We start from the raw sequence: 21,432 nt of genomic DNA on the forward strand, positions 1-21,432 counted from the left end.
CAAGGCCTATCGGATGGTGACGTGTGACTGTGCTGTAGTTCCTTTATAGCCCAACATTAGCCACCTTTAGCTTAGCGGTGGTGACCTGAAGTCATGTGACCGTGCTGTAGTTCCTTTATAGCCCAACATTAGCCGCCTTTAGCTTAGCGGTGGTGACCTGAAGTCATGTGACCGTGCTGTAGTTCCTTTATAGCCCAACATTAGCCACCTTTAGCTTAGCGGTGGTGACGTGAAGTCATGTGACCGTGCTGTAGTTCCTTTATAGCCCAACATTAGCCACCTTTAGCTTAGCGGTGGTGAAGTGAAGTCATGTGACCGTGCTGTAGGTCCTTTATAGCCCAACATTAGCCTCCTTTAGCTTAGCGGCGGTGACCTGAAGTCATGTGACCGTGCTGTAGTTCCTTTATAGCCCAACATTAGCCACCTTTAGCTTAGCGGTGGTGAAGTGAAGTCATGTGACCGTGCTGTAGTTCCTTTAGAGCCCAACATTAGCCACCTTTAGCTTAGCGGTGGTGAAGTCATGTGACCGTGCTGTAGTTCCTTTAGAGCCCAACATTAGCCACCTTTAGCTTAGCGGTGGTGACCTGAAGTCATGTGACCGTGCTGTAGTTCCTTTATAGCCCAACATTAGCCACCTTTAGCTTAGCGGTGGTGACCTGAAGTCATGTGACCGTGCTGTAGTTCCTTTATAGCCCAACATTAGCCACCTTTCGCTTAGCGGTGGTGAAGTGAAGTCATGTGACCGTGCTGTAGGTCCTTTATAGCCCAACATTAGCCTCCTTTAGTTTAGCGGTGGTGACCTGAAGTCATGTGACCGTGCTGTAGTTCCTTTATAGCCCAACATTAGCCACCTTTAGCTTAGCGGTGGTGAAGTGAAGTCATGTGACCGTGCTGTAGTTCCTTTATAGCCCAACATTAGCCACCATTAGTTTAGGGTGAAGTCATGTGGAGATTATGCTGATGAACTAAACGTTAAGTATCATAAACGTTGAGATTATTTTCTGACAAAATCACATGGAGGAATCTCATTGGACGAGGAGATGCTGCCTTCAGGGACCAACACAGAAACACTGCACCTCTCTACAGTAAAACAAAACAACCAAAACGTTTTTATACCAATTATTTGATACTTTTATTTCCATTTATAAGTATTCATCACGAGTCGACAATGTATATTACAGCTCAGCGCTCTGGACTACAGGTTGATGCATGTCAACGGCACAGGGAGGAACGGGGGAATAAGACTGAGGGACATTAGATAAGCCTAAAACAGGGGGGAAAGAGAGGAGGACACTTTTGTTACTGCCACCATTTCCCAAATTCAGCCCAAATCATCTCGAGGTCACCATCTTCATCACAGTCTTCATCGTTTTCATCTTTCAGTCCAGTGTGCAGAAGGGAATGCTGGGAACTGGAGGACTCAGTGCAGAGGACCTGAGAGGAAAAGAGCTGTTCATTATAATAATAATAAGTATTTATTCCACACATTTTACTCTATTTTTTCTAGCGCATTGTGGAAAGGAGTAGAGAGATAGAGATAGATAAAATATATATATGTTTGAGGTCTTTGTTGAAACGTTTCCATTTGATGACTCAGGGAACACTGATATAGCACAAGCTGATGAAGAGCTCATTACATTTGGATCTGATCCAAAGCACAGAGCAGATAAACATTCCTTTTCACTTTCATTAATGAATCAGTTGGTTTTCTTCTACTCCGATTAATTAAAGTACTCATTATGCAGATTGGATATTTTGAAACAATATATACTTTGCATAATACAGAATGATTAGTGACAGAGAAGGGAGAAGTACTCAGATCTTGTACCTGAGTAAAAGTAGAAGTACTCAGATCTTGTACTTGAGTAAAAGTAGAAGTACTCAGATCTTGTACTTGAGTAAAAGTAGAAGTACTCCGGTCTTGTACTTGAGTAAAAGTAGAAGTACTCAGATCTTGTATTTGAGTAAAAGTAGAAGTACTCAGATCTTTTAGTAAAAGTAGAAGTACTCAGATCTTTTAGTAAAAGTAGAAGTACTCAGATCTTGTACTTGAGTAAAAGTAGAAGTACTCCGGTCTTGTACTTGAGTAAAAGTAGAAGTACTCAGGTCTTGTACTTGAGTAAAAGTAGAAGTACTCAGATCTTGTACTTGAGTAAAAGTAGAAGTACCAGAGTGTAGGAATACTCTGTTACAGTAAAAGTCCTACATTCAAAATGTTCCTCAAGTAAAAGTAGAAAAGTATTCTCATCAAAATATAGTGAAAGTAGCGACAGTAAAAGTAGTCATTGTGCAGATTGGTCCATTTCAGAATAATATATATGATATGTTTTATAATGATTGATCATGAAAGTGTTCTCAAAGCTGGTAAAGGTGCAGATAACTGCTGGACTAAGTATGAATGAATGAATGAATGAGTGAGTTTCTCATGTTCTCACATCGGGGGGGGGGGGCGTCTCCACCTCATGACGCCTCAGCGCTGCTTTTTACGCAGGCAGCGAACGCCTCCATCAGATCTTTGCAGCCTTCAGCTCCTTTCTCTGCAACGCTGAGGAGAGAGAGAGAGACGTTAGAGGAAGAAGGAAAGGCATTTTGAAGCAGAGCAGTTTCCTTAAAACACGCCGTGATACTCTGAGGAGTGAGTCTGAGGAGTGAGTCTGAGGAGTGAGTCTGAGGAGTGAGTCTGAGGAGTGAGTCTGAGGAGTGACTATGAGGAGTGAGTCTGAGGAGTGACTCTGTGGAGTGACTCTGTGACTGAGGAGTGACTCTGAGGAGTGACTCTGAGGAGTGACTCTGTGGAGTGACACTGAGGAGTGACTCTGTGACTGAGGAGTGACTCTGAGGGAGTGACTCTGAGGGAGTGACTCTGAGGAGTGACTCTGAGGAGTGACTCTGAGGAGTGACTCTGAGGGAGTGACTCTGAGGGAGTGACTCTGAGGAGTGACTCTGAGGGAGTGACTCTCAGGGAGTGACTCTCAGGGAGTGACTCTCAGGGAGTGACTCTGAGGGTGTGACTCTGAGGGTGTGACTCTGAGGAGTGACTCTCAGGGAGTGACTCTGAGGGAGTGACTCTCAGGGAGTGACTCTCAGGGAGTGACTCTGAGGAGTGACTCTGAGGAGTGACTCTGAGGAGTGACTCTGAGGGAGTGACTCTGAGGGAGTGACTCTGAGGGAGTGACTCTGAGGGAGTGACTCTGAGGGAGTGACTCTCAGGGTGTGACTCTCAGGGTGTGACTCTCAGGGTGTGACTCTCAGGGAGTGACTCTCAGGGAGTGACTCTCAGGGAGTGACTCTCAGGGAGTGACTCTCAGGGATTGACTCTGAGGAGTGACTCTGAGGAGTGACTCTGAGGAGTGACTCTGAGGAGTGACTCTGAGGAGTGACTCTGAGGAGTGACTCTCAGGGAGTGACTCTGAGGAGTGACTCTGTGACTGAGGAGTGACTCTGAGGAGTGACTCTCAGGGAGTGACTCTGAGGAGTGACTCTGAGGAGTGACTCTGAGGAGTGACTCTGTGGAGTGACTCTGTGGAGTGACTCTGTGACTGAGGAGTGACTCTGAGGAGTGACTCTGAGGAGTGACTCTGAGGGAGTGACTCTCAGGGAGTGACTCTGTGGAGTGACTCTGTGACTGAGGAGTGACTCTGAGGAGTGACTCTCAGGGAGTGACTCTGTGGAGTGACTCTGTGACTGAGGAGTGACTCTGAGGAGTGACTCTGAGGAGTGACTCTCAGGGAGTGACTCTGAGGAGTGACTCTGTGACTGAGGAGTGACTCTGAGGAGTGACTCTCAGGGAGTGACTCTCAAGGAGTGACTCTGAGGGAGTGACTCTCAAGGAGTGACTCTGAGGGAGTGACTCTCAAGGAGTGACTCTGAGGGAGTGACAGATAGCAACTGGAAGAGGAACGTAGTTTTGCGGAGTCAAACTATATAACCGTTTTATATGTTCTGTTTCCTGAGCTGACCGGACGGACAAATGTGGGAGAATCTGAGTCATTTTATTTCATCCATTCAGTGCACATTTTTACTTTAGTCTCTCATGTTTATATGAATATTTGTTACGTATTTGCAGACTTTTGCTCGCCTTAAAGAGTGCACATTGACAATAACTGCCAGGATGCAACTCCTTCACAACCCCTTTAAAAAGTGACAACATATCTATTAGAAATCTCCCCAAATATTAAATATGCAACGGCTGACTTGGATGGAAACACTGAAGGATTAGATAAAAGTGAGACACAGACAGAGTGAGAGAGAGAGAGAGGGAGAGAGAAAGAGAGTGAGAGAGAGAGAGTGAGAGGGGGCAAGAGAGAGAGAGGGCGAGAGAGAGAGAGGGGGCGAGAGAGAGAGAGAGGGGGCGAGAGAGTGAGAGGGGGCGAGAGAGAGTGAGCGAGAGAGAGGGGGGGAGAGAGAGGGCATTGTGATGCAACCATCTGTAAGAGAGAGGTTGCAGAGACGAGACGACAGAGGGTTAGAGGAGGGGCTTCATGGATACAGACCCTCTAACTCCCAACACACTAAATATCCTCCTATTAAAAGAAATCCCGTTAGCATCTTTAAATGTCCACAATTCCAGCTTTCGAGTTTTAAGACAGAATTTGGGTGATTTTTGAACATAAAATAAAGACATGATCTTTATTTCGTTGGAGCTTTGAGACGCAGCAACAGGAAAGAGTGATCATCTTTCACTCCAAATGCTGACAACTACATTTCCCACAATGCAACGCCAGAAGCGAAGACATCACTTCAGTCATTATATAACTTTATTATGTAATTTGTCCAGCCTTATGTGATCTTTTAAACACAAAGCAGTAGAAATATCATATCATTATATAATAACAACAACAACGACAACAATATTATATTTTAATGTCGTCTGCTCCACAGGGTCACATCTCTGCGTCTTTATCTCTTTATAACGTTGTGATGTAACACACAGCTGGCTGCAGCAGATTATCACTCTGCAGCCGAGTGTGTGTGTGTGAGCGTGTGTGTGTGTGTGTGTGTGTGCATGTGTGTGTGTGTGTGCATGTGTGTGCATGTGTGTGCGTGTGTGTGCATGCATTTCTACCGGTCAGTATTTGACACGCTGCATCGATGACCCAACATCCGAGAGTCTAACCCCGAGGGTGTGTGTTCAGATAATCCAGCCACACACACACACACACACACACACACACACACACACAAACACAGAGAGACACACAGACGTATGTACCTCCATCCCGAGAGGAATTACATCCACAGATCAGATTCTAATCAGCAGATATTATGTAAAGCTGAATGCGTGGGCTGTACCTTTTCAAAATAAAAGCATGCAATATAATGAACACTTTTAATTGGTTTTGCTGCAGATTCTCTGATTCTACATCCAGAGGAAGTGCAAACAGGGGCTTTATAGAAGGCCTGAATGCAGGGAGGTCACATGTACATAGTGAGGGGGGGGGGGGGAAGTAATGAAAGACCACTGCAGCCATTACGCAATCCTTCAGAGAAATAACGACTCAGCAAAGTCACGTTAAGAGGTCATTGGGCAAAGTCAAACAATGATCTCTCAGTCAAAAAAACATTTAGTTTAGCAGAATAATCTCTACATACTAACATCACTTTATGAGTTCTGAAGTAAGAAGCTAATGTTGGGCTATAAAGGAACTACAGCACGGTCACATAACTTCATGTTAGGGCTGCTCGATTATGGCAAAAATCATAATCTCGATTATTTGGGTCAATAATTGATATCACGATTATTAAAAACGATTATCCATTTACTTTGAAAACATCAATTTATTGGAGAAAATAAATTTGAACAGTTGATTACCCTGAACTGTAAGTATAATTCAGCTGAAAAAAAAAATGTATTAAAAAAAGAAAGAAAGTAATAATAATAAAAAAAAATTCGTTTTATTTCGATTACGTTGTTTTCGTAATCGTTGCAAGCCATAATCGTAATCGCGATTAATTGAGCAGCCCTACTTCACATCACCACCGCTAAGCTAAAGGAGGCTAATGTTGGGCTATAAAGGAACTACAGCACGGTCACATGACTTCACCACCGCTAAGCTAAAGGAGGCTAATGTTGGGCTATAAAGGAACTACAGCACGGTCACATGACTTCACCACCGCTAAGCTAAAGGAGGCTAATGTTGGGCTATAAAGGAACTACAGAACGGTCACATGACTTCACATCACCACCGCTAAGCTAAAGGTGGCTAATGTTGTGCTACAAAGGAACTACAGAACGGTCACATGACTTCATGTCACCACCGCTAAGCTAAAGGTGGCTAATGTTGTGCTACAAAGGAACTACAGCACGGTCACATGACTTCACGTCACCACCGCTAAGCTAAAGGAGGCTAATGTTGGGCTATAAAGGAACTACAGCACGGTCACATGACTTCACGTCACCACCGCTAAGCTAAAGGTGGCTAATGTTGGGCTATAAAGGAACTACAGCACGGTCACATGACTTTACGTCACCACCGCTAAGCTAAAGGAGGCTAATGTTGGGCTATAAAGGAACTACAGCACGGTCACATGACTTCACGTCACCACCGCTAAGCTAAAGGTGGCTAATGTTGGGCTATAAAGGAACTACAGCACGGTCACATGACCTCAGATCTAAATGATGTCCACTAAAGGCAGATTGGACGTTCTTCCTCGGACACAATCAGGAAATGAATGTGAATTATTCAGAGCGTCCTCGGAGACAAACATACATAATGCAACAGACTGAGGATGTGGGCCAAATATGAGCCAAGAGATCATGTGATTAAGGAGTGGCCGTATCGTAAGACATCTTAATAAAGCTTTCCTGTGGACTTCAGGACAGTGGAATAAAGAAATGCCAACATGTGACCCTTCCTCCGTTTATATAATGTAATAGGAATGCATTTTATCTGTTCTTCCAGTATTAATAGTCTCATTTCCCCTCAGATTTAACTCGAGAGGGTCTACTCTGCTCTGCTCAGAATCCTACATTTATCCTGGGGGAATTAGGTTGCGTGGCAGTTGCTCCATTTAAAATAAAGAAATACAAGTTAATTGAAGTCAGAGAGAGAAGCCAACCGTACTCAATATTTGCTCGACTGCAGAAAATGAAAAGATTTGTTAACCCGTTTCCTGAATTGTGACCTTGTTTTTAACTGAAATTGGCTATAAAATATATTCTATAGTGTTTTATTCGTCCGATATATTTTCTTCTTTTTAATGCCGTTTAATTTCCATTTTGAGATGTTTAAATTGTTTATTTCTACTCTTATGCAATGCCTTGAGGCGGTGGTGGCGAAGTCCATAGGGAGTTGGCTTGGCAACTGGAAGGTCACCAGTTCAAGTCCCGGAAAGACCAAGTGCTACCGAGGTGTCCCTGAGCAAGGCACCGTTCCCTACACTGCTCCCCGGGTGCCGTTCATAATGGCAGCTAGGGCTGTGCGATTATGGCAAAAATCATAATCACGATTATTTTGGTCAATAATTGATATCACGATTATTAAATACGATTATTCATTGACTTTGAAAACATCCATTTATTGAACTTTAAAACAAATACAAATAATAATTTGAACAGTACTGTATCTTACTGTTGATTACCCTGAACGTATAATTCAACTGAAAAACTTTAAATAAATAATATCAAAATAATAAATACCAATAAACAAGATCAACAAATATTTGGGAGTGCACTTCCACAAGCTACTAATCATATATAAATATGATAAATACAAATAAATTAGATCAAAAATAAATTAGATCAAATATGTTGCAGTGCAGTCACAACCTAGCAAAGCTAAATAATTGTTTTATTCGATTATGTTGTTTTCGTAATTGTGGCAGGCCAAAATCGTAATTGCGATTAAAATACGATTAATTGCACAGCCCTAATGGCAGCCCACTGCTCCTAACACTAGGATGGGTCAAATGCAGAGAAACAGGTCCGGCAGGGTCTCAGTCAGTAGGGGCTTGGACTGTGAGCCGTAGGGTCGTCGGTTCAAGTCCCCGACCAGACCTAAATATGGAGTGTGGACTGCTACTTGGAGAGGTTCCAGTTCACCTCCTGCCCTGCCGTGGTGCCCTTGAGCAAGGCACCGGACAACCCCCTTCACTCCCATTGCTCCCCGTGCTCTGTACAATAGCTGCCCACTGCTCCTGGTGCTAGACTCCTGGTGCTAGGATGGGTTAAAAGCAGAGGCCACATTTCACTGTGTGCCGTGTGCTCTGCATTTGTGACGATTAGGGAGGGTTTCATCCCAATTCTATTATTCTGTTATTTATGCTGCTGAAACAAACATCTCAAATTGGGATCAATAAAGTACTTTTTATCTTAAAATAAAAGTACTTGAAACATCATTTCCGTGCAGATAAGGATCTCAACACTGATGCAACTTGAAAAGCAGGTTCAAAAGTATTTAAAGAGTCCATAAGTCTTTCAGTATTCTGGACATTCCTGCAGAACTGGAAACTGGTATCAAAAATATTTCTGGGTTTTTCAAAGTTCAGCATATATAGATTTTGGGGGGGGGGGGGGGGGGGGGGCACATTGTTGCTAAAAACTACAGCAAAGCACTGGGATTACCGACTTCTGCAGAGTAACTGAATTCCAAGAATGCAACCGGCACTGTTTCCACTGACGAGAATATACATGTCTGTCACATACAGCTGCAGGCAGTCAGAGGGAGGGTGTGTGTGTGTGTGAGAGGAGGGGGTTGTGTGTGTGTGTGTGTGTGTGTGTGAGAGGAGGGGGTTGTGTGTGTGTGTGTGTGTGTGTGTGAGGAGGGGGTTGTGTGTGTGTGTGTGAGAGGAGGGGGTTAGGCGCTGTGTGTTCTTACGAAAGAGTCTCAAAGTACAAGTAGTAAGCAAAATACTATGTATGGTAATTATTAGCCACGAACATACTGAGCTGCATGTCAGCACACGGGCATTATAGAACTCTGTGTGTTTGTGTGTTGATTATTAATTAGCCTGAGCCTGCAAACAAGTATCTACGAGGAGAGATGAAAAAAAACGTCATATTTTGAAAAGTTACTTGTTTTCTGATTTAAAAGAAATACAAAACCTATTTCCACTCTTTTGTAAAAGTAGTTAAATTCATAAAAAAATTATTGTTGCCATCTTGAAACAACATTCCAGGTTTATGCATCCATCCAATATGTGTAATTCAAATGAGTTGATTTTCAATAAACAAAAAATACACTTAACTTAAAGTTATTAAAGTTTAAGAAACATTTGGTCCAATCTTTAAAAGAAATACTTATTTGTCCAAAGAAAAGGCGTAAGCACAAGTGAAGGCATTCAAAGTGTTAAATGACTGATGTAAAAGCTATAAAATAGATTAAGTACTGTACAACATGTCGTGCCTTAATTTCTCCCCATGCTTGTAACATGTTGCTTCACCTCTGTGTGACTTTGCTACCGTGACCTTGACAAAGTCAGAGCTACCGCTGCTATTAGTGTACCAACAAATAATCATCCCTTTTTATGAATCAGATAAAACTCTTTGAGACAGAGGGGGAAGAGATCCGATCTGACCCGAGTACAAGAGATGCTTCATGGAGGGATTTAACTACAACATGGCCGCCTCCATGCTGTCCGGGTGAACCAAGCCCCAGAAAGGCTTTTTCCCCATTGACTGTAAATCAGCGGATAATTATTTTAAAAACTAATAAACCTACCCAGTATGAACACTTGTATAGCTCTTAGTATAATCATTATGTCCTTAAAGTTGTAAAATCCACTAAAAGCTGAATTTATTTTCTCTCTCAATTCATTCTACTGAGCTGAGAGCAGGAGATCGGGGGCGGGGCTTAATGATAGGAGGCGGGGCTTAATGGTAAACTCAACTGCGCTCTATGAGCTACATACGGGTACTTCTGCTCTGACAGCAAGGCATGATGGGTAATCTGTGACTATAAAGGAACTACAGCACGGTCACATGACTTCACCACCGCTAAGCTAAAGGCGGCTAATGTTGGGCTATAAAGGAACTACAGCACGGTCACATGACTTCACGTCACCACCGCTAAGCTAAAGGTGGCTAATGTTGGGCTATAAAGGAACTACAGCACGGTCACATGACTTCACGTCACCACCGCTAAGCTAAAGGTGGCTAATGTTGGGCTATAAAGGAACTACAGCACGGTCACATGACTTCACGTCACCACCGCTAAGCTAAAGGTGGCTAACGTTGGGCTATAAAGGAACTACATTGCGGTCACATGACTTTACGTCACCACCGCTAAGCTAAAGGCGGCTAATGTTGGGCTATAAAGGAACTACAGCAAGGTCACATGACTTCACCACCGCTAAGCTAAAGGCAGCTAATGTTGGGCTATAAAGGAACTACAGCAAGGTCACATGACTTCACGTCACCACCGCTAAGCTAAAGGAGGCTAATGTTGGGCTATAAAGGAACTACAGCACGGTCACATGACTTCACATCACCACCGCTAAGCTAAAGGAGGCTAATGTTGGGCTATAAAGGAACTACAGCAAGGTCACATGACTTCACGTCACCACCGCTAAGCTAAAGGCGGCTATTGTTGGGCTATAAAGGAACTACAGCAAGGTCACATGACTTCACGTCACCACCGCTAAGCTAAAGGTGGCTAACGTTGGGCTATAAAGGAACTACATTGCGGTCACATGACTTTACGTCACCACCGCTAAGCTAAAGGCGGCTAATGTTGGGCTATAAAGGAACTACAGCAAGGTCACATGACTTCACCACCGCTAAGCTAAAGGCGGCTAATGTTGGGCTATAAAGGAACTACAGCAAGGTCACATGACTTCACGTCACCACCGCTAAGCTAAAGGAGGCTAATGTTGGGCTATAAAGGAACTACAGCACGGTCACATGACTTCACATCACCACCGCTAAGCTAAAGGAGGCTAATGTTGGGCTATAAAGGAACTACAGCAAGGTCACATGACTTCACGTCACCACCGCTAAGCTAAAGGCGGCTAATGTTGGGCTATAAAGGAACTACAGCAAGGTCACATGACTTCACGTCACCACTGCTAAGCTAAAGGCGGCTAATGTTGGGCTATAAAGGAACTACAGCACGGTCACATGACTTCACATCACCACCGCTAAGCTAAAGGCGGCTAATGTTGGGCTATAAAGGAACTACAGCACGGTCACATGACTTCACGTCACCACCGCTAAGCTAAAGGTGGCTAACGTTGGGCTATAAAGGAACTACAGCACGGTCACATGACTTCACGTCACCACCGCTAAGCTAAAGGTGGCTAACGTTGGGCTATAAAGGAACTACAGCACGTATCCAGTTCTTATTATACATCCATGGTGTGTCAGGCGCAGAGTAACGTGATGAAGGAACAGATCATGTTATCCTGAACATACAGTCTGACTCCTCGTACACACATCTATAAATACAGAGCGGCTCTCATTACACACAGCCAGCCATGTTTCATTTACAGCGTTAAGATCTGCGTCTCCATTCAGCTCCAGATACTCCGTGCAGGGCGGGGGTCAGAGACGGTGTAATTTAAATTCACTTTCTCCTTAAGTAGACGTAGTAAATGTCAAAGTGTTAACCCTTTAGTGTGCAGAACTGTGGCCTCAAGCAGAGGTCAATGACAGCATGGTAGAGTCCCATTCAAACTATACTATAGATGTCTATAATGCACTTTGAATTACCTTGTGTTGAAAGATGCTATATAAATAAACGTGCCTTGCCTATAGAGAGAGACCATGACCAGTAAAGGATGCAGTAAAAATATAAAACTGAACCATGACTGAACAACGTCTGCAGCTCGAGTCATCAATAACTCAATCACCCATCAGATAAATGTTTATCGGGCCATCACGATGAGCCAATAGAAATGTCCCCTGGCGCCTAATAACGAAGTCACAAGTGGGTGGATCAGTAATATCAGCCTCTGTGTTGCATGTTTTTACTTGTTATTTTGCATTAAATGTGGTTTTAGGGTGAGATACAACATCGGTGGCCAAATGGATTCTTGGCTAACTTTGGCGCATTTGCAGAAATGTTTATTAATGTGCACTATCCCTGTAAAATTAGCATGGGTCGGGTCCTTTCCAAAATGTTGTTGTTCACTTTAAACAAACACAAGCCATTTTAGTTGATTGCCCCTGCAGTGTTGGCGCTCAATACTGTACCAATTTAATAAGAAATGGGAAAAAGGTTTGAAAAATACCTTTGAATATACCAGTACATGAAGAAACATTGGGAACATGGTTAAAGGGGACCTATCATGCAAAATGCACTTTTGTACGTCTTTTCTACATGAATATGTGTCCCCGGTGTTCCAGGGAACTCACCAAGTGTCAGAAAACACAACCCTCTCTATTTTCCTCCATACCCAAATCTCTAAAAAAGGGGCTGCAACGGATCTGATAAAAACTGATCCAGATTTGAACACTGTCCTGACGTCAGGACGGTGGCGCTACGGCTATTGGGCCAACTCCACCAATCAGGAGGAGACAGCCACGGCCATTGCCGTTCCAAAGCGCTGGAGACGCTGTAGTACATATGCCAGGCCAGTAGATGGTGCTGTTCTCACTGAATCTGCCCTTGCAGAAACAGGGCTAAAAAATGTCAAATTGAGCAAAATGAGGCATGGCTAAAATGCATGATCTGTTTGGTATTTTGAAAAAAAAAAAGTATAAATATGCCTTATATAGGTATGGTCCTACACTATATTATTCAAATATAGCATGATAGGTCCACTTTAAAATCACACCAGCCATTCAGACTGTAAGTCACTAATCCTAAATAATAAGGCATCCACTGTTGAATTCTGGCAACAACCAACATAACACATTAAGCAATAGAAGGACAGTGAGCTGGACGGCAAATAAATCAACAGAAGAAGACACTAAAGGGAACAGTAGAAGAAGACACAGGAAGTTTTAGTTGTACATTGACAATGCGCAACTTCCTGTGCAGCTATCTGGCTCAAAACTGGAAGAATTTGATAAGAAATGGGAAAATGGGTTAAAAAACACCTTCAAAATTCACCACTGGTCACAAAGACTATCAAGGAAAGCTGGTTAGCTCCAGTGGAAATGCATCTAGCTCACAAACTAAACATGCGTATTTGAAAAAAGTCGTATAAAAGACTTCCCTGGACAAAGATCAAAAGGAAAAAGCATCAACTCTAAGTGCATTCTGGGAGTTGCAGTTTAACACTGGTGGCTTAAGGCCCCGTATGATAATGCTAACGCTACTACAATCTGACTTTCCCCCCCTTCAAGGTCACGGGGTCATGTTCTGCTGATCGCTGGGAACACTTTATCACCGTGAAGCCATTGAACCCAGCGCTAACACTGCTATAGAGAGAGACCCTGACCAGAACTCCCAGTAAAGATGCCAGTTATCAAAACCTCGTCAGAGATTATCACAGATAAAGCAACATTTTTAATGTGAGAGAAATTTGCTAAAAAAAACAACTTGACTTTTGAACTAAAAAAATTGATGTAGAAATCCATATTTTTTATAACCGTGAGACATCTGCCTACAATAAGTACTTTTCCCATGCTTGGAGCACTTATGCAATTCATTTTGTAAAAGTAAATTCAAGTTTTTCCAAGGTCAGTCAGACTTAGTGAGAAAAAACACTTTCCTTGAGAGTCTCAAACTTAAAAAAAAAAAAGTCATATTTTTTGCCTTCAAATCATTGAAAGATTCCGTTTACATTACATTACATGTTACTTGTAGACTTACATACTCAATACTGTGGACAATCCCCACAGGAGCAGTTTGGGGTGAAGTGTCTCAGGGACACAACGGCATGCTGACTGCAGCGGGGTTTGAACCTGTGCCCCCTGATCCGAACACCAACGCACTAACCACTGCGCCACAGCCTCCCCGTTTAAAAGTACACATCCTGTCGACAAACCAACGTATGAATCTACTCCTATGAGACCTCGGCCAGAACTCCCAGTAAAGACGGCAGTAAAAGAAAATCAGCAGCTAAAAACATGTTTAAATATCCTAATACTGGGAGTTGAAAGGAAAAGTGGTTTAAAGGTCAAAGATGGGTTCGGGTAACAGAAAAACAGGAGAAAATGTGTTGAGAAAATGGATGAAAGGAATATAAAAAGGTTAGAAAAGTGTCTAAAGAATTATAATTTCACGGGAAGACTAGGGGTCGAGGAGTGGGAGAATCTGGTCAAATATTAGATTACTTTATTGTCATTACAAAATGCAAGCACAGTGTAACGAAATGAAGGAGGGTCTAACCAGAGTGCAAAACAAGTCAGTTATATAAACAATTATCAGAAGTATGTACAAAATAAATGATACAAAAATAAAAGGTAAATAGATGGGAAATTTATAACTAAGAATAAATACACAAATAATAATAAATACAGTACTGTATATACAACAGTAATGTACCAGGATAATTGCGCTTCAGCACACGATAACAACTATAGGCAGTATGGGACAGCGTGGGGTTCATTGTCAGCAGTCTGAAGAAGCTGTGCGTAGTCCTGTTGGTTCTACCCGGGAGGCTGCGGTAGCGTGTCCCAGAGCGGGCGCCACGTAGGGGGATAAACAGTGTATGGTTGGGGTGGGAAGAGTCTCTGATGATGTTTCGTGCCCTTCCCAGGCACCGCGGGAACAAACTCCCAGAAACTACTTTTAAATCCAGGCTGAAGACTTTTCTTTCTGCTTTTAATTGAACTATTCGCATCTCAAACTGCACTGTCACTTTTATTCATGTACCCGTTATTCATGTTTTATTATCTTTGCTTTTTAATGTTTCTTAATGCCTTTCATTTTTGTAAAGCACTTTGAATTGCCTTGTGTTGAAAAGTGCTCTATAGATAAACTGGCCTTGCTCCAGTTATCAATACCTCGTCTGTCAGGAGACCATGAAGCAATCCAAATGTTCCCTGAGACCCAATAAATATCTCACACGTGGGAAACTTATAAAACTGTTGATGATTCGCCAAATATCCACGCCTTAAACCCAACGAGACTTAACATGCCGTGTTATCTGAAGACTTCACACCCAACAAACACTTATCAACACCCAACAGCTTCCACCTAAAGAGTTACACACAAAAGCACAATAACTAATGATCCCTTCATGAGCCTCAGATCAGAGCCCCAGAGCAGTGACCCTGGTAATGGGGTTGAAGCTAAAATCATGTTTTATTATTAAACTTATTATAGTTAAGGTACAAGAAAACCAATTTAGTTGAAGTTGGAGGAGCGACAGCATACGAAAACAGCCCTCCTGAGAGTTTTTCCAATCGTCGCTTTAAAAAAAAAAAGGACTCAAAATAACAAAAACACTTTAGAATAGAATTGGAGGAATGAAACCCCTCTTTAATGTCTCACATGCAGAGCACACAGCACACAGTGAAATGTGTTCTCTGCATTTAACCCATCCTAGTACCGGGAGTCTAGCGCCGGGAGTCTAGAGCCGGGAGTCTAGAGCCGGGAGTCTAGAACCGGGAGTCTAGAACCAGGAGTCTAGAACCAGGAGTCTAGCACCAGGAGTCTAGAACCGGGAGTCTAGCACCAGGAGTCTAGCACCAGGAGTCTAGCACCAGGAGTCTAGAACCAGGAGTCTAGCACCAGGAGTCTAGCACCAGGAGTCTAGCACCAGGAGTCTAGCACCAGGAGTCTAGAACCAGGAGTCTAGCACTATTGTACAGCGCCCGGGGCGCAATGGGAGTGAGGGGGGAAGGGGGATGTCCGGTGCCTTGCTCAAGGGCACCACGGCAGGGCAGGAGGTGAACTGGGACCTCTCCAAGTAGAAGTCCACACTCCATATTTAGGTCTGGTCGGGGACTTGAACCGGCGACCCTACGGCTCACAGTCCAAGCCCCTACTGACTGAGACACTGCCGGATAAATAAGTAAAATATTAGAAGTCTCAAGGTAAGAAGTCATCAAAGGCAGGTATATGGGGATACAATAATAATACCAAAAATGTAAAAGAAATGTCACGTAGAGATTGCAAAACAATTGATTTTAACCCCAAATATTCCTTTTTAAATCATTAACCAAAAACCATTGACGTCTGTTATTCTATAAAATACATATTTCTTGGCCAATCAGAGTTGGTGATTAACACAAGTTTTAGGTCATCTGTCACTCGGGTTGTTGAAACAGTACTTGGGATTTGGATATTCCATATTTGAAAAACGTTCACTTTAACTTAGGAATTTCTGCACAAAATGTTTGGTACTTGTTGACTTTAATATGGAAGTGTTACGTGTTTGCACTCCTAACTATTATTTTCACCCTTAATTGATCTGCAGGTTTCCTACTGTATGTTAAATGTAGAATAAACATTTAATTGGAAGTCTTTGCACACAACACAATCTCTAAAGTCCATGAGTTGGTGATTAACACACGTTTAGGGGATCCGTCTGTAAGATATTCCGTTACTTTGATTTGAGTTGTTGATGGGAAACAGTACATGGGATTTGGATACTCCATATTTTAAAACCAATTATCGATAAACGTGATTTTATTTTTTGTACAAAATGTTGGGTACTTGTTGACTTTAATTTGGAAGTGTTATGTGTTTGCATTTCTAAATTAACATTTCTATTCACTTTTAATTGACCTGCAGGTTTCCTACTGTATGTTAAATGTAGAAAAAGATAGTGAAACTCATCAAAACCTCCCAGAGACATTCAATACATGACAAAAACATCTTTAAATGGAAGTCTTTGCATATACAGAACATCATCTCTGAATAAATGCATACATGGTCAACTTGGCCAATAAAAGGGAACAAGAATTATTATTATTTTTGGTGTCTATCTACGCCGGGATCCTGAGTCGTGGCTGATCCTCTTGCTGTGGTCCTGAGTCCTCTATCCTGAGTCCTGATCTGAGTCCTGGACTTCGAGTCGTGGCTGAACCTGTCTCTGCGGTCCTGCCTGACTCTCATCATACTACTTCCCTGATGGCTCCCACAGGATTGTTGACATCCTCGTGGATTCATCTTCTTATTATAGACACATGCATTTCCAAACATTTGGTCTACCTATGCTGTAAATGTAATATCTCTTCGATTTACACACGGCATCTATTGCACGTCTGTCCGTCCTGGGAGAGGGATCCCTCCTCTGCTGCTCTCCCTGAGGTTTCTCACATGTTCCCCTTTAAACTGTGGGGTTTCTCTGGAAGTGTTTCCTTGTACGATGTGAGGGTCTAAGGACAGAGGGTCTAAGGACAGAGGGTCTAAGGACAGAGGGTCTAATGACAGAGGGTGTCGTATTGTCATACTGATATTCTGTACAAACTGTGAAGTCCACTGAGACACATGTAACATTTGTGATATTGGGCTATATAAATAAACATTGATTGATTGATTGATTATTCCATATTTTAAAACCAATTATCAATAAACTGATTTATTGTTTTTTCTGTAGGACTTCCTGCACCAAACGTTGGGAACTTGCTCACTTTAAATTTGGATTTGGAGTTTGCACTGCTAAATTAAGATGTATCTTCAGTCCTAATTGATCTGCAGGCTTTCTACTGTATATAAAAGAGACTGAAACTCATCAAAACCTCACTGAGATATTCAGTTAGTGACAAAAACATCTTTAAATGGAAGTCTTTGCACAAAATCTCTGATCAAATGCAACCAATCCCCAAAAATAGCACTGATCTGTCGACCACTGAGACAGCAGGGTCGTGCTAACGCAATGCATTCTGGGAGAAAGAGATGAAAGTGACGCAGGCAGATTCCCAGCCTCCATCCATGCGTACGGTTGAGAATCAGCCATCACACATCGTTACTCCCAAAACCACTCTCCCTTAAAGAGGGGGACCCCGAGAGTTCAAAACCCCCCGAAAATACGTCCAGTTCAGTTAAAGTTACGACTCGTTATTATCGCCCAAAACATCAACGCCATTTTAGGATCGGGCCATCAAAAAACATCAAACGCCATTAGACCGGAGCAAGGTCAAATCACACGGGAGTATTTGGGAATGCTGCTCTGAGCGTAGACTGTTTGGGAGGGATTAGAAAACTGTCGGGGTTTAGCTACGAGTTTAGTCAACGATTCTGCAAATATGAAACATGAAGCAAGAGGGGTTAGGGTGTAGGAAAGGAGCAAGAGGGGTTAGGGTGTAGGAAAGGAGCAAGAGTAGAAGTGGTATACAACTATTAGAAAATACAGAAATATTTATAGAGAGAGATAAAAAATATGACAAAATACCCAAATTGAAAGTGGAAGGCTGTGCAGATTCAAAAAGAGGTAGTGTTTTAGAGAAATGTGCAGAATATTCAGAGGGATGAGCAGGATTAAAATGGATAAGATTTGCTCACATGATGAGTCAGTGTCAGAGGAACTTGGACAACTTGACCAAAAATAGGAGAGAAATTAAGCAAATTTGGACCAAAAATTGGACGAACTCCTCTAGGTTTGGTGTCATGATGACCTGTTCGCTGCACATACAAAACCTTAACATTTACACCAAAGATTTGACCAAAGAATAGAGTAATATTTGACCACATTTTGGAGTAAGATTAGTGTAAAATTGGAGTAAAATTGGAGTAAAATAGCATTAAAATTGGAGTAAAATTGGACCAACATTGGACCTCTTCCCATTGCTTTTTAGTCATAATTCCACCCATTATAAGACATGCAAAATGTCCCCTACCATTTGTCCAGGTCGGCCTTGATGGCGGCGCAGGCGCTGGGGACGGGGGCCTCGAGGGCGGGGGTGGTCTCACAGTCTGACATCTCTGCTGGTTCTGGGTCTGGTTCTTTGTGATGGTGGTTCTGATCCTGTCCTCACCCTGAGAGAGAGAGAGAGCAGAGGAGGTCGAGTTACTGAAGAGAGAGGAGAGAGAGAGGGGGGGAGGAGTTAACATGTGACACACACAGAGGGGGAGGGACACGTTTAAACACACATTAAGGGAGGGGGGGGGGCAGTGACCCAGACTGAAGCACAAAAGGGAGGATCGTGCTCAAAAAGGGGCTTTCTGATTGGACCAGAACCTCAACAGGGCTTTTAATGAACGCTTTATTTCAAACTCATTCATTCATTTTAAAGTGCATGTGATGGAGAGGGTCCTGCAGGTGCTGCCCCCTGCTGGCGGCTGAGAGAATGACATCCTCCTTTCTGCACATGGCAGCCATGCTTCTTAAGGTCAGGGAGCGCTAACCTGCTGCATGGTTTAGGAGATAAAATGTCAAAGATATGTTATTTTATACGTGCTTTTATGATCTGTATTCATATTGCATGTTATTGTTTATTAAAGGGGGATAAGGAGTGGAGAAATACGTTATTTTAGGAACAAACTCAAGGTTTTCCAAGGTCAGTCAAACTGAAGGCGGCAAAGGTTTTTCCTGTGTGTAACATAATGAAACAAGGCTCATTAAAACGTCCCTCAAGACATTTGGTTTAAAACAAACATCTAATTTTAGTTACAGAGAAGTTTCTGTACACAAAATGTTCACTATGTTTGCTTTAAAGTCATTAAAACAAACTGTTAAAAGTGTTTTTTAGGTCCAAAACTCTTCTATAAATCAACGTTCCATGTCAGGTCTGAACAACGATAGAAATGTCTTTTACAAATTCAACTGTTTTGATGAGAAAGAGAAATAAACTGCAAAATGCAACATATTCTTTAATGCTTTGCGCAAAAATGTATTAACACAATTACGAATTCCTTTGCTAAAAGTAAACTCAAGGTTTTCCAAGGTCAGAAAAAGTAAGTAGGACTTTAAATCTAAATAAAAAAAAAAGTCATATTTTTCACAATTTTTGCCTTAAAATCATTGAAAACTCAATTAAAAGTGTTTTTATGTGCAAAAACGAGCACTAATGCAATAACTTTGTAAACTCAATTATTTCAAATGTATTAGATTTTACAACATTTTCCCTTAAGAGTCTCAAACTACAAAAAAAGTCATATTTTTCACTATTTTTGCCTTAAAATCACAGAAAGACTCAGTTTAAAGTTCACATCATGTCAATAAACCAATGCATGAATCGACTCTCCTTTGCAACTCTGCAGAAGAAGGAGATTTCTCATTTAAGGATTGGATGTTATCACCAGAGTGAGACATCAGCTGCTAATCTGCCGTGTATGTTCTTCCACACTTTGAGCACTAATGAGATTCATTTGCTAAAAGTGAACTCAAGGTTTTCCAAGGTCAGTCAAACTTAGTACGACCTTAAAAGTTTGGCCTAACAATCACTTGGACTACACATTTTCCTTCAGGTTTTGTGTGTATATAATCAAACTAATAATGACTCAATAGAACTTTCTAAAGACATTTGGTTGATGACAAACTTAGAAAGACTTCCTTAAACTAGACACAAAGTCACTATTTTTGCCTTAAAATCATTGGAAACTCAGTGTTTTTACGTCCAAACACGGATCTATAAACCCACTCATCATGTCATGTCACAACTCAAAGTATTTGTCATTCACGGATTTGATATAAGAGTGAGACAGTGGCCTACAAGACCTGCTCTTCCCATGCTTGGAGCACCAATGCAACTCATTTTGTAAAAGTAAACTCAAGGTTTTCCAAGGTTAGTCCAACTCAGTAGAACTTTTAAAACAGAAACACTTCCCTAGGAGTTTCAAACTACAACAAATAAGTCATATTTTTCTCAATATCTGCCTTAAAATCCTTGAAAACTGCGACCAGAGACGTCAGCTGCTGATTGGTCTACAAGACATGCTCTTCCCATGCTAGGAGCACACATGCTAAAAGTAACTCAAGGTTTTCCAAGGTCACTCAAACTCAGTACGACTTTAAAAGTTTGCCCTAGGCCTACAACTCAAATGACAACCCTAAAATCAAACAAAAAGTGAAGCAAGGCTCATTAAAGTCAGCAAAGATAATTGATTAATGGCAACACCTCGAGAAACGGCTCATTTTAGACACAAAAGTCTTTTTTGTTTTACACTTTTAACACCTAATAATCCACTCATTACGTCAGGGCTGCACAACTAAAAGCATGTCGTTAATGTGTTGGATTCTTTTATAGCAGTGACACACGTGTTGCTAATCTGCCTACAATAAATGCTAAATTAAATACTGTTTTAACGCAACTTTAATTTGCCTCATTTCACCAGGTTTATTTGCAGAAGTTTTGCACCTCTTGTCCTTCTAATAAATAATTTAAACCCTGCTTCAGTGTGCCTCTCACAGATGTAATTAATGAGATTACTGCACCATCACTGCGGCACATCAGAGTAACGTGACACCATCAGAGTAACGTTACACCATCAGGAGTTACGCAAGAGGCTGCACTCTGCATACAAACTACAAACTGTGCGCAAAAAAACTCTGCGCACAGTTTGGATTCTTTCTTAAAACTGTTAAAAATACCTCCAACAAGTTGTCTTCACTTCCGTCTTACCAGCTGTGTGTGCAGAAAGATGTTTCCCTCGCGACCCTCTGCACACCTGGTAAAACTCGGTTAATTTAAAAGCAGCTATGATTTATGGGTAA

General features: G+C 42.1%; 1 long non-coding RNA gene across 7 annotated transcripts in view; it reads right to left on the reverse strand.

Annotated features, from left to right (window-relative positions):
• Window positions 1-1,103: 1,103 nt before the first annotated feature.
• Window positions 1,104-21,432, reverse strand: part of LOC117493931 — a 21,030-nt gene continuing 701 nt past the window's right edge. For 2 of the 7 annotated variants that reach the window (XR_004557034.1, XR_004557038.1), the window contains exons 2-4: window positions 18,617-18,755; window positions 2,436-2,545; window positions 1,104-1,434 (exon numbers count right to left, since the gene is read on the reverse strand). This is a non-coding gene — a long non-coding RNA (uncharacterized LOC117493931). Of the gene's footprint in view, window positions 1,435-2,435; window positions 2,546-18,616; window positions 18,790-21,309 lie in introns of all 7 variants that reach the window. The other 5 variants (XR_004557036.1, XR_004557040.1, XR_004557037.1 and 2 more) reach the window with 4 other exon arrangements.

The sequence above is a fragment of the Trematomus bernacchii genome, unplaced genomic scaffold, assembly GCF_902827165.1.
Source record: "Trematomus bernacchii unplaced genomic scaffold, fTreBer1.1, whole genome shotgun sequence".
Taxonomy (NCBI): Eukaryota; Metazoa; Chordata; class Actinopteri; order Perciformes; family Nototheniidae; genus Trematomus; species Trematomus bernacchii.